The following is a 14,599-nucleotide window of genomic DNA, read 5'->3' as shown; positions in this document are numbered from 1 at the left end:
GTTCCTCAAAACAAATTTTCTGGTTTAGTTTTCTACGTAATTCTTGGAAATCTCGTTAGATCTTGAAAATAAAAGAATTGTAAAACAATATGTCTAGAAAATTTTACATCCATTTTTAAATAAGATTTGAGGCATCAACTGATGAAGTTAAAATGCTTTTATGAAATGCGATATTTTTTCATTCGATGTAGAAAACGTTGACTGTAACAAATGCATGCAAAACAGACACCAAGAATTAATGAGCAAGACAACTTATCAACAAAACACATGCTTCGAGAGTAACGATGCGCTATTTCTTCAGAAGCTTGAGAAGGAAATCTCACAAGTTATGTTGCAAATTTTTAAAGGAACATTGACAGAAAAGTTTAATCTCCCAAATATCCAATAGCCTGTGCTTTTCTCAATATTGAAGAATTTATTTCAAAAAGAACAATTGTATAATCAAATTTTGGCTCTGAAGCTGAGACAACTAACATTAATAATGAAAGTATCTTGAAAACTGATTTTGAGATAAGTCCTCTTGAGGCATTGTTAGTTGCAAAAACGATTGGTTTCATAAGTAACTACCAGATATAAGTCAATGAGAGATGGGTTTTACTCAAACTTCGAAACTCCTTTTTCTCATTTATTATCCAGTGAGGAATTCTGGAAATGGAACTGGAAAATCAAAAGAAATTTCGAAGATACATTTACATTGGCCAAAAATTTGGAAAAAAGAGGAAGGTTAAATCAAAAGAAAAAGAAATAAATTACTCATGACGAAGAGAAAAAAAAAATACTTAAAAAGATTTTAAAAAAAGCTTAAAAAATATGAGGAAAAGATTAAACAAAAAATGATCGAATTATAATAATAATAAAAACATCATCAGATTACACAATGATAAACATTCATAATTTAGAACGGACTATTAAACTGTGAGAAAAAAATGAAAAACATTTTTTAAAATTATGTATTCAAACATATTTTACTTTCCATTCCATGACTGAAAAAAAAGTAACATTTTCCACATTAACTATGGTTATATGTCGTAATTCCAAGAAAAATCTTGTTTTTAGACATTTGTGTGGCCTATGGGTTCCTAACGAGCATCAAACATTATCAAAATTAAGTGTTCATTCTCTGGAAAATTTAGTGTTTATTCACTGGTAAGAACTGTTCCTTCACTTGGTCATCTTACTACTTATTATTTAAACCACCAAAAGCTTAAAACAATATTATGTAAGTTATCTAACTTTTTTTTACATAATTTGCATTTAATAACAAATATGTCGACACCATCATTTAGCTAAAATTACAAATTTTGAAATTTTTATAAATTTTTTTTAAAGGCAAGCTAAGCTTAAGTGTTCCTTCATTGTTTAGTTTACCCTATAAGATGTTGAGAAATTTGCGATGTTGTGAGAGATGTTTAAAAATGTTGACTACGTATTTTTATTAATATTTATAAAATATATATTCAAGAAATTGATAAATATATTATTCCAAATCTATGCATACGTATGTATATTATTGAAATTGTATCAGTTATTGAAAAACAAAATTTAAAAAAATAAAAAATAATCACATTAAATTAGCACAATATGGTGCATAATCATATTCTATCAGAAGCACGCTTTTATAAAACTAGACATTCGTTGAATAAAGTGTCTTTTAATCAAATTTCTTTACTAAATAGAAAAATAAAATATCAAACGACTGAAAAAGAAATATCCTATTTTATAGTTTGAAGGAAATAAAAATAAAAAGATTAGCAAACGATTATTAGCGAAAAAAATATGAATGAAATTTTACGCTACGCGCGCGAAGTCAAGTTCCTCGCAAGTTTATCACATTTTAATATTAATCGCCCCATTTAATTATTTCTTTACTGTCGCCAAATTATTTTTTTAAATATAATTAGTTTTAATTTTTCTCAGCTTCTAATAAATAAAACCGGTTGAAACTTTAGATTTTTCAATTGAAAAGCATATAGATTAATATGGCATAAAAAAATTCATACCTTATAATTCAAAATTTTTTCATCCTCAATTTTATTAAATAATAAAAAATAATTATTAATTATTAAAAATTATTTTTTTCATGAAATTAACTTTGGGTAATCTTGTTTTATGAGTGGGTGCAATTTTCTTTGAATTGCTTTAATAGTTTTAATAATATGACTAAAAACGTAAAAAGTGAAATTAACATTAAAGGGTACGAACTTTGGATCGCTCTCCTGACCAAACTATCGGGACCATATTTCCCAGATTGCGGCTACCCCCTATATTTTGAAGGTTAGTAATCCAAATATGTAAAAAAAATATATGTTTATTCAGAGAAAGTACGTTTTTGTGTCTGATTTCGTAACTTAATTAATAGTTAGCACTAATTAATTAGCATATTTGAGATCACCCTCAGGAACCATTAAGATTGACACTTAGTTCGTGAAAATCCGATCATTAGAACGAAAGTTATTCAGGGTGATTCGTTTTTTTTTTGCGGACTGTACATAGCACAAAATAAAAAAAGCGAACACTTTGAAAAATGTTTATGATCGGTTTTTACGTACGGCACCTGACAGTCTAATCTTAATTATGCTAATTAATTTGTGCAGATGATATTTTGTGACAAAATCGGACAGAAAAACGTACCTCCTTTGAATAAATAAACCTTCATACCAATGTATTTAAATTATTGACCCTCAAAGCATAGAGGAGGGGATAATCACAGTTTAAAAAATAGGATTTTCAGTATTTATTCAGGAGAGAGGTCTAAATTTTAGATCTCTTTATGCTAATTTTAAGAATTTTGATGGTGCAAATGTACGTTCAAAATCATGCTCCCGAAATATTTTCCGGAAACTTAGTTTGGCGAGATATCAGAAACTTGCCTTTTTGAGATTTAAAATTCTTCTGGCTTATTAATTCTGACTTTCCACTTCTAATATTGTTTTTCGATTCATAAATGAGATTTCAGCGTCCGTTATTATGACTGCAAATTGATGTAATAAAATTTTGCTTTCATAAAATTCAAAATATGAAATGAAATACAAAAAAACTCAAATTAAACACGAAAGGAATGCATTTTTAGTCCAAAAATTTTTTTGACCTACAATAATAAGTCTTAAATGTAAGCGCTCGAAATCAGTAATAGATAGTATTCATCTAAAGAATTTTTTAATCAAATGAATTCTTTCTATTGACAATTACATTGAAGTAACAATTTTCAAAATGTGACTACGAGAAGTATACGAGTATACAAAAGTATACAAAAAGTATACAAAAGTATACGAGTTTTATATAAGAAAAAAATTAAAAAAAAAAACGTTCCGCAACACCTGATAGTGGGGTAAATGGTGGTGTCATGGAGATTAAAGCTTAAAAATTTCCTGATGATCAATTACACGATTCTGGCAGTATAGTCAGTATTACGCACATGCCACATACTTTTCAGACAAGCTGACACCCATCGAACTGGTGGGTTTCAAACCACGATTGTAGATTGAATCTCAGCTCTTCATAATGAATATTCAAAGTTTCAACCACAGAGCTATAGCGGAATAAATGAACTGCTTTGTTTAATTCTCGAAACTAATAAATTTTTTTAAAAAAAATATTAACTAATTTCTCTTACAGATATAGCGAAATTTGTAAAAAGTGAAGTTGACGTATGATTGAAGTATAGAAGCAAGTTATCCGATTGAAAAATTCAATTACTTTAGAAATAAACAAATAAGAAATATTAGTCGACATGCTTCAAGTGTACCAAAAAATGGACCAATTTTCACGACTTGCCAGACGTGAAACGAAAGAGCACGAAAGATCCTATGACCTAGAAGCAAATTATGGTAAAATGCATTTCCATGCGTTATGGAGAGGTCGGGAGGAACTAATGTCGTTAACAAGGGAATCCGCATTCAAATGAATAAAAACAGATTCCAGGGCATCAAGATAAGCTGATGCAACTGGGGTGGAAGTAATTTTAGCATTTTCAAAATTTAATTTATGCCCAAGATTTCAACCATTCAGGGGTGGAAAAGATTTCTCGAATTCTTGATAACAGACATATTTTTCGCGTTCCATTAGTCTAAATTTAAAAGTCGCAAGGAATTTGGTAAATGCCCCATCGATTATCAAAGCCAATAAAATCTTTTAGAGACGTAGATTTGATACAGTTAACATGCCTGAAATTTATTTTAAAGTTGAAACAAATGGGGATATTAGCAATTTTATAACAAAAAGTAGAAAATTTGTTAAGTAACCGAATCTCTGTAAAGATTAAAGAAGAGGGCCGTTTGCGTTTAGTGAGTTTGGGAAGAGCTACATCAAGTATTTTTTTTTCCCGATGCCCACCTGGGGAATGACCAACGTCATGCAGACATCTGAAGGGCAGATTTGTTGGTCACTTTCTCGGGGGCACCATATTAGGTGAGCCAACGTTGCTCCTACAGTATGGACAGACAGTACAGAGAATGAAAGAACATCCATGCTTTGCCCGGGATTCAAGCCCAGAACATTTCTGAAACAAGATCAGTTTCCTGACCCCAACACACGCCGGTTGGTACTGTAACAAATATCGAAGGGTTAAATCCACGTTTAGGGTACGGCAAACAAAAGTATTAAATGGAACCATTTTGACAAAATTAAGGTGATTAGAATTAACAAGAGGGGCCAAACAGACTGCAAAATGTTTGCTATAAACTGCGGTGAAAAAATAATCAGGGCATTTAGTTATTAGAACATCTATAAAAGGTAAATTAAAACTAATTTCCATGTCCGAAGTAAATTGAATTTTGGAGTCAACATTCAGTTTACTTCATTATATATATATTTTTTTTTTTGTGTTGGAGTTGACAACAGAAAGTAACTTGAAGATCAGAATCACTGTCTACTAATGCAAAGATATGCTGAACAAGTATTTTCACCATGAGATTCAGAACAATTTTAAAACTTTTCCTTCGAAATAGTGCATGAAATTGTCATAAAATTCTCCGAATCGTATTTTTTTTTCAAATTACCAATTAATATTTTTAAATAAAAATTAAGCTTTTTTAATAGATATCGTAAGTAGAAAAGTTAGCAAATAATAAGATTGTAGTAATATTATGAAGCTGTTTTTTTCTGTTACACGTGCTAAAAAAAATTCAGTATAAGTTTTCAAATAATAATGAGAAACATAAAGCATTGTTGGATTTGAGAAGATTCCAGTTAGCTAACAATCAAAGTCTATTAATTTTTTCTAATAATTTCAAAATTAAATGCAACAATGAAACATGTCTTTCTTATAGTAAAATAAACAATATAGCTCGTCCATTTTTTCAAATCCCGTTTAGACTTAGTTACGATTACCAACTTCAAAAAGTTCTCTGCAATCATGCCTAATATTTTCCGCTACATCTGGAGAAAAATGTAAGCATAATATTTTTCTATTTCCATAGACATTATAAATATTAAAAAAAGACAAATGATAAAAATTATTTGTGCATAATCATTTTTAATTTCTTAAAACAATAATTCAATCAGCTAAGTAACTGAGAAACTCACTTCGATCACAACGCATTGTTCGTAAATTCCTATCAATCAAAATAAATGTTTGTTAAATCAATACACTGTACATCTTCCTTAATTTAAAAAAAAAATAATGACAAAATTTACTGACAAAGAGTTGTGTAACCAAAATTATGATTTAATTTCCCATTTATTGATTAATAATTGACTTTGAAAGGAATTGTATTGAGATTGAAGTGCTTTATATTCTTAACTACACTGTCGACAACTACTTTATGATCATTCATAGGCATTCATTTTTTTGCTTGTTTTTTGGTAGTGATTATGGTTAAGGTTAAATATAATTTTTTCTTTTTGCGGAAAATAATGTTTACTAATTTGTATAAAAGTAGGCTTCAATTTGCTAAGCCGTAATCATGTTACATCCAAAAATTCCTTATAGCGCCATAGCATGGTGTTCCAGCAATAGCATTCTAATTTTTTTTCTTATTATTAAATTCAAAAACATTCAAAATTTCTTATGCTGTTAGATAATTTTTCAAATAAGGACCTTAAGTGTTACATTAGGTACTGATGAATAAGTTAAGAGAGAAAATGGCATCATATTTTTCCCATTTATTCAATGATAAATTTGATAAAATGAAGAAACTTTGTTAAAAAAAGCTTTTTCATAACAAAATTACTGTTAGAAAAATAAAATCATCTTTTAAATATAAAATAAAATTAAGGAAGGACATGTTTGTTTGAAGTGAAAATTTAAGAACTGCAAAATTGTCAAATTTGGATACTTCAACGGTACTTAATTCATCTGGAAATCCATGCAATATGAAATTTGCTCGGTTTAGAGATTTCACACAAATTAGATTTGAAAAGATCAAAATATTGTGCTTTTTTTAAAAATTGCACTCATCGTATACGCGGACAAAAGTTTTGAGTTTTATGGATTAAAAAAAAATATATATGAACTTGAAACTAAGCTAAATTTGTGAATGATAAATAGTTTTTTTTTCATAATTACTTATACTTTTAGGAGAAAAAAACATTGTAATAGTTATTTTAAATTCACATAATTACTAAAAAGTTCGTTTTAAAAATCATTTCAGCACAGAAAAGAGAAATTCAAAAAATATATTTCCCCAAAATGAGACTGAAAAAGGAAAGGAAGAGATAAAATCTTGTGAAAAAGATCTGAAAACCTCACCTGAGAACCTCAATCTTTCACAGCTCGCCCCGCTGCAATTTGAAATGACAGATGACATAGGAAAGGAGAGTAAGATCAACTCTGATGAGACCAAAGAAATGGAAATCGGTGAAAATGCGCTTAACATCTGCGATTGCTCACAGCTCACTCCACTTAAAAAAGAACTAAGTGAGGGAAGAGTTATTGTTAATCTAATGAATAAAGACAACAAGATCGTCTCTGATAAATGTACAAAAAATGAGCCCGAGGAAAATGCACTCAACATCTGCAATACTCATCATCTTGCAATGCAAAGAATTGAATTCAGCGGAGGAAGAGATAACACCATGAACAAAACCAATAGTGACAAATCAAAAGAAATGGAAATTGATGAAAATGAGCCTAACATCTGCAATTTTTCACAGCTCGCCCATCTCCGAATAGAAATGAGTGAGGGAAGAGTTTACTTCAATAATCAAATGAATATAGAAAACCAGACCATTTCTGATAAGACCATTGGACTTGATCCTAGAGGAAATGCACTCAACATCTGCAGTACTCATCATCTTGCCCCGCAAAGAATTGAATTCAACGGAGGAAAAGATGACACCACGAGAAAGGAGAATAAAATCAATGCTGACGAATCAACAGAAATGGAAATTAATGAAAATGCACTTAACATCTGCAATTCTTCACAGCTCGCCCAACTCCGAATAGAACTGAGTGAGGGAAGAGTTTACTACTTTAATCGAATGACCACAGAGAACAACTCTAATAAAACCAAAGAACTTGATGAAGGAGAGAATGTTCTGAACATCAACTATATTCCTCAGCTTAAACATCGAAGAATAGAATCAAGTGGTGGAAGAGATAACAAAATGAGAAAGGAGACCAAAATCAATATTGGTGAACATGCCACTACCAACTGCAATTTTTCACCTCTCGCCCCACTCCGAATAGAAAGGAATAAACGAAGGCCTTACTATATCAGTCTATTGACAGGACAGAACATCACCAACTTTGATAGACTCAGAGAAATTGACCCTGAAGAGAATGACCTCGGCATTTGCAATATTCCTCATCCTGCTCAACAACAACTGAGTGCGGAAAAAGCGAATGTCAACCAAACTAATATAGAGAATAAGATCGACTCGTGCGAATTGAAACATGAAAATACATCTGACATCCGACATGTTTCACAACTCACCCCGCTGCCTTTAAACCTGAGTGAGGGAAGAGTTTCTGATAGCCGAGATAAGTATAATATTGACACATGGAAGGACGTTGAAGACAACGATTACTCATGTATCCAGAGTTTCTTGTTCGACATCACCAGAACAGCAGAACAGATAGCTGAATACAATAAAAGAAATTACATCGAAATTGATCCCAACGATCCTTTCATATTGGAACAATTAAGTGTGAAGGAAGACGAATCGAGTGATGAAGAATCCACTCCACCTAAAAAGACATTTATTAAGAGAAAATGGCGATTCTTAAAAAGAAATCTCCGACCAAAAAAATCAAAGAATACAAAAGATTCAGTGCAAAAACGGGAGTTCTAAATTTTTTTAAGTGTTTCTTTCTGCAATTTCAGTTTGTTTTGGTTAAATGTACATGCTAAATTTTCAAGCTGATATTCATATATTTTTGCGCAGGAGTAATTTCAGAACAAACCCAGCAAAGAAATACACGATGCATCCAGTCACAATAGAAATAAATTGAATACCGGAAGTTTTAAACAGAAGAAACGATATTAATTAAAAAGTAAAGGACAATTTCAGCGAATATTTCTGGCAGAAGAGATTAAACCAATTTATATTGAACAGCAACCTTGAACTGCAGCCTATTAAACAGTAATATTGACCAGCAACCAACAAAACCAGAAAAGAAATGCACGTTGCATCCAATCACAAAAGAAATAAATTGAATACCGGAATTTTTAAATTGAAAAAACAATATTAAATAAAAAGTAAAAAACAATTTCAGCGAATATTTCTAGGAGAAAATATTAAACCAATATTCTATTGAACAGTAACCTTGAACTGCAGCTATTAAACTGTAATATTGACCACCAACCTCGAACTTGATATGTATCCTCGAACGCCAACATCGAATGACAACCTCGAACTCGTGTTATGATATGTTTTCACGAAAACATATTTATTAAAAAAAATAGATTTAAATCAGCATTGTACAATAATTGTACTTATTAGTATATTTAAAGAAATTTTTTAAATGTGGTAGGTTGAAATATACCATTGATGGTAGTTTCACACCTGACCGTTAATCAAAACCAGTATACAATTTATCATTAGAACAGTTATAGGTATTTTTTTTACCTATGAGAAAAATAACTATAGAGAGAAAGAAAGAAGAGAAATGAAGAGGAAAGGAAAAAGGAAGCGGAAAAGAAATAAAGAAGAGGACAAGAAAGAAGAAGAACAATAGAAAAAGATATAAACCAAAATAAATCAAGATGAAAAATTGTGGTTTTGGTGACACCATAGTCCCCCTAAAAATAAAACAGGTTAACAAAATATTAATGCAATAATCATAAAGAAATTAAAAGTGGAAAAATATTTTTTAAATATGCATCTGAAGAATAAAATAGAAGAAAAGTTATGCTCTGAAAGTAGCTCTGTGCAAAATTAAAAGTTCAATAAAAACAATAAAATTAAAATAACATCCAAAAAATTTATAAAAATCGAAAATTGTCGGCGTGTTGTCCCCATAGTCTCCAACAAAAAAAACAAAAAACGATGAAAACAAAAGAAAAAGATAAATAACTGGAAAAAATGCTTCGCACTATGCCTGTCTATTGCAGAACTAAAAAAAAATTGTATTGTATTTTGAAAATGTATTATTATTCATATTTATATAATGTTTCGGCCAATAAATATATCAAAATTCCCATGTATCGTGACTCATTTTGTTTTACTATTCTTTAATCCATCCACAGTAAAGAATTAAAATGGTGATATCAAAGTATAACAGTTAATACTTAATGATATGTAAACATCATTTGATTGAATGGTAATAAATGTGAACATGGTACAAGCGCTCACAAATGGGTTCCCATTCTCAAGACTCACCTGATGTGAGTGAGAAAAACAAATAGATTTGAAACAATTAACGTAAATTTGCCAAAGTAAAATGGAAAATAAATGTGAAAAACAATGCTACAAGAATAGAAGTTGCCAGGAGTGAAACAGGAAGGAAAAATAAATAAATATTTTGCCACTCTCTTTTTGTTATCACAAATTTGCTATTCGGCCTGGTATTGTAGGTCAATCGTATACGTTGTTAAACTTTGTTTTAAAATACCTTGTGTAAAACCCTTTATTGTTAATAGCTACCTTTGAAAAAGCGTCTTAAGAATTGATTGAAACTTTTGAAATTTTTAAGGTATTCAAAATAAATAAATAAAATAATTAATTAATAAAAATAAATATTTTCTGCCCTGTCTGATAGGGATACTCTAAGTGCTCATAACTGACTCCATTTTTAACAATTTCTTTTTAGATTTTAAAAAGATATTTTCGCCATTATTCAAAAAACTGCCCAAAAAACATTGTTCAATTTTGCGGAATATATTTACAGTTATAGTAAGAAAATGCGATTAAAAAAAGTTTCGTTATAAAAATGTCAAAAATCTCCTTGAATATTTAAGCTAGTTTGGCGAAATGATATGCAGTCATTGCATGTAGTAACCAAAAAAATTGTTATAATTTTCTAGTTTATTGCAATCTTTTCAAACATTGTATGTTGAAATACACTTTTTCATTCGTAATCTATTGCCAAATTTTCTCTAACGCCTGAAAACTTTCCTCTTGATATGCATCGTTTGACCAAAATATCTCATAAGTTATAAGATAACTTTCTTAGTATTTCATGAGAAATTAAGAAAAAAGCTTAAATTATTATCATTTCCACTTTTGTAGGGTGGTATATGATTTTTCGTTTTCTAAATTTGATTTAAAACTTAAAGTAATTTTTCACAACACTTTATGTAAGTGATTCATAAATTCAAAGGAAAAGCCAAGCTGTTCTAGTGGTGAGGATTTTCTTCAATTTTAAATATTCTACCACACTATAAAATATTTTGCAAAAAAGAGTTGTACTTGACTATGCAATCTGTTTTCATAGCTCACCTATTGTCGGAACTACTTCCTTCCAAAAGTCAGTCGTTTTTTGATGGATATACTTTTTCTTCTCATCTGTTCCAATCCACTTTAGGAAGCCATTTGAATATTATGTATATCATCAATATTTCAGCTTCTAAATCTCTTCGAATCACAAATTCGAAATTTAAATATACATTGGTGTTACGTGAAACAACTATACGATTTTTAAATGTATCTAACCAGGAGCCAAAAAAATCCACTTATTTCATTCGCCGTGGCGCTTGAAAAGTTGTAGATGGTATCTAAACTTTTAATGTATTTTGAACACTTTTTTTAATCCAAAAAATGCTAATATTTTCGTAAAGAAACAATAAAAACTTATAAATTCGGTTTCTAACATGGTTTGCCCTGGGCTTTCACCTTTCGGTCTGTTTTTTGCGATTTCTCATGTTAATGAAAAATATTAAAATGCTTCAAAGCAAAAAAGCATTTTATAATGCTCATAATTAAATTCTAGCAATAATCATGGTCTGATATCGTATCGTGGTTAATAAATGTAGAAAGAACAAAAAAATGTAAATTAACTGCAGTTTCTAGATTGTGGCAATGATTTCTTCTTCTCATTCAAATTAAAAATGCTCTAAACAACAATTTTTTTCAACAATTTTTCTTTTTGAAGAAAGTCAGAAGAGCGTCAGCTGGGAGATATATGGTAGTTGCCTTTGCCAGTACTTTTTTGCTACGAGAAACGAAACAAGATGTAGCATAGAAGGTTATTAATGGAGAATAGTTGATGGTCAGAAAAACTAAACTATTTTGTTCTTACTGCAACTTTGTCTACGTATGTACTAACTGTAACTCTGACTACTTATTTCATATGTAATTAACTTCGATTACTGCTTTTATTTTAATGTAGTTATCACTCAACTATTTTTACGAGCAATTTTTATTAGAGGCAGTGAGAAAAATCAGAGCTTTATTAAGTCTGCTGTAAGTTTGGGTAAAAATATACTTGAGGGTGTCTCTTGGCGAAATTGGCGACTTATGTTTGGCGCCATTCCTGTTTGCGTGGAACACCGTGGTAACAGGAATTGAGGCCAAAACATAATGATATTTTAACAAAACATCAGCTAAAACCTTATGAACTTGTAATGAACCCAATATACGAAAAATTAATAAACCCAATAAAATACATTTTGAATCGAATCAATAATTAATGGAGTAAGCACAGAAGGAAAAGGAAAAAAACAACTCCCACAAACAGGACATTTATATTTATTACTAATTAAGCCTGTCTTGCAAACACACATTTTATTTTATTGCTTTTTATTACTTTTTATTGTTTTTATTGTTTGTTTGAATATCTTAATGAAACCTTCATTCATAGACCAGTCAATCAGTGTTTTTTTTTTGCCATTGTTATTTAAATCATACAGAAACTTAAGATTTATCTTATTTACTGTCGTCATTTTAAGGACCAGAAGCGAAAGTAACCTTTCCAGCTGGTATCTAACGTAGAACTAACGAACTTCTGAAATTACATTTACCTTTGAACATTTAAAAATAACGCTAAAATCTAAACCAATCAGAATCACGATTGGGTTTCAACATCGCCCATCTTGGCGATCAACCACTATCACAATTTGGCGAGAATCAAGGAGCACCCTCAAATATAGTCTACCCTAAGTTTGCAACTGTTACTTATGACTGTTAGGTCAAATTTTGCTTATCTAATGCCAGCGCCAAACGACAATATGGAGAAAAGCCACGGTTTTGTGAAAATGAAAAGCATATAATTTTTTAATATTTAAAAGCTTATTCCATAACCTGGGCTCCTAAAAATTTGTCAAATCTGAGAAAAAGGCATTGATTTTGATAATTTTCATCAAGGTGAAAAAAAACGCCAAATTGGCAATTTTTTAAAAAGTTTAACAACTTTTAAAATATTTAAGTTATTTGTCCGTTTTAAAGCCCAGATAATTCTTCTTGGCAAGGTTATATATATAGTTTAAAAATATAGAATTCTTTAAGTGTAAGGCACTTAAACTATGGCAATTTTATTTTCCTTGGTGACAGTGCTTTGAAAAACAGTGTTAAGGACTAACCACTTTTAGATGTCTAAAAGATGTTTTTCCTAGTTTATTTCATCAAAACAGAGTGCAGTGTTTTTATGCATCATTAAAAGAAAACAATGTTGATGTTTATCATTTAAAATTTAGTGGTTTTGCCTTATTTTTGTTTATTTTTTTGGTGATTATGTCTATTACATGATTGAATAGTACTTCCCTATGTATCAAGTTGTGATCAAGTGTTTCATTTAAATATGGTAATTGGTATTTAACAATTTCTTCCAGAAATTTCTAAAGGTGTGCATTTTGTAAATATATTAGTTGGGCATTCATATCTAGCTATTTAGAAAAGCAAAAGCCGAAGAACGAAATAATAACAAAAGCCGAATGAAAGAAATATCTGTTCTGACTTTTAATAAATCGACTAAATTATAATCAATTTCAGCACGCTATGCTAAATAATCTTCAAACGTCGTAGAGATATTTTCAGTAACACTTTGTGCCAGTTTTTATAAGGTAAGAGATTGTTTCACTTACACTAGATTACTGGAATATATTATTGACTAAAATCGCTACTCTGGAATGATTAAGGGTCCAACTGATTATTTAACTGAAATTATCTGAAATAATTAATTGCACACAAATAGCACGCAGTTTCTAAATTCGATAAACTCCAAGCTGAAAATTGAACTTTACTTTTTACGAATTTACACCAATTTTTATTTAAACTGTTTTTTTTTTCCAAATAGTAATTATTGTTACATTGTTTAAATAAATTATGATGTCATCTAATCATGATGGCTTAAATTTAAATAAATATTATCAAAATTATTTTAATATTTCAAGCCAAACAACGTTTTAAGTAAATCACAACGTGCTGTTGCTGGAACTTAAATAGACAAGTAAGTACATTTTGAAATGCATTTTAATACGATTATTTTGTTGTTATTATTTTATTGTCATTTCTATAAATATTGTACTTTCCAATTCTCACAATTTCTATTATTTGCACATACGTACAATTATTAGACACGTTGGTCGTCATAAAAATTTAATTGTTTTTTTAAATTTTTTTTTTTTTTTTTTTTAGCACAAGAGATGGAGATTTAGTATGTTGATTTCAAATTTATTCATTTTTGTGGATTATCCTCAAAAATAAAAGCTCTTATATTCCCATGAAATTTTTTTCTCTCTTTACATTGAGTTTCTTAACGGGATATTTTTTTTTATAAGAAATGATATTTAAAAATTTGAAAAGACATAATTCCAATATTTCTGACAACATAAATGTTGTGGATATTAAAAATAAACGAAACTATTTGAAAAGCTATATTAATCTCATTAACTAAGATAATTAAGGACAATTCATACCCTCTCACATCATCAAGATCCTTTTAGCTATACTATCCAAATCACTAGCATTTAAAAAGAACGGTCAGTTAGTTTATTAAGATTTAAGTAGTTGACATTCTACAAATAATAATAATAATCCCGTAAAATTTGTAGTTTTAAACAGGCAACTGGATTGGTTATGAAAAACTGTGAAGTTCACGAAATAAATGCTTAGCTTCAACCATTTTTACGAGAACGTTTTTTTACCCTAAGAACCACGAGGGAAATCCGTAATAAAACTGCTTTTTTACAGTAACAAAACAAGTTCTCCAATAAAAAAAAAATTATTTTTCTCAACAGAGTTTTACTGTATGGTACAATCGGTGTTCATGTCAGAATGTAAA

The sequence above is a fragment of the Parasteatoda tepidariorum genome, chromosome 4 (assembly GCF_982258835.1).
Source record: "Parasteatoda tepidariorum strain Cologne lab strain chromosome 4, Ptep-v5.0, whole genome shotgun sequence".
Taxonomy (NCBI): domain Eukaryota; kingdom Metazoa; phylum Arthropoda; class Arachnida; order Araneae; family Theridiidae; genus Parasteatoda; species Parasteatoda tepidariorum.
Note: the sequence above shows the minus strand (reverse complement) of the source record.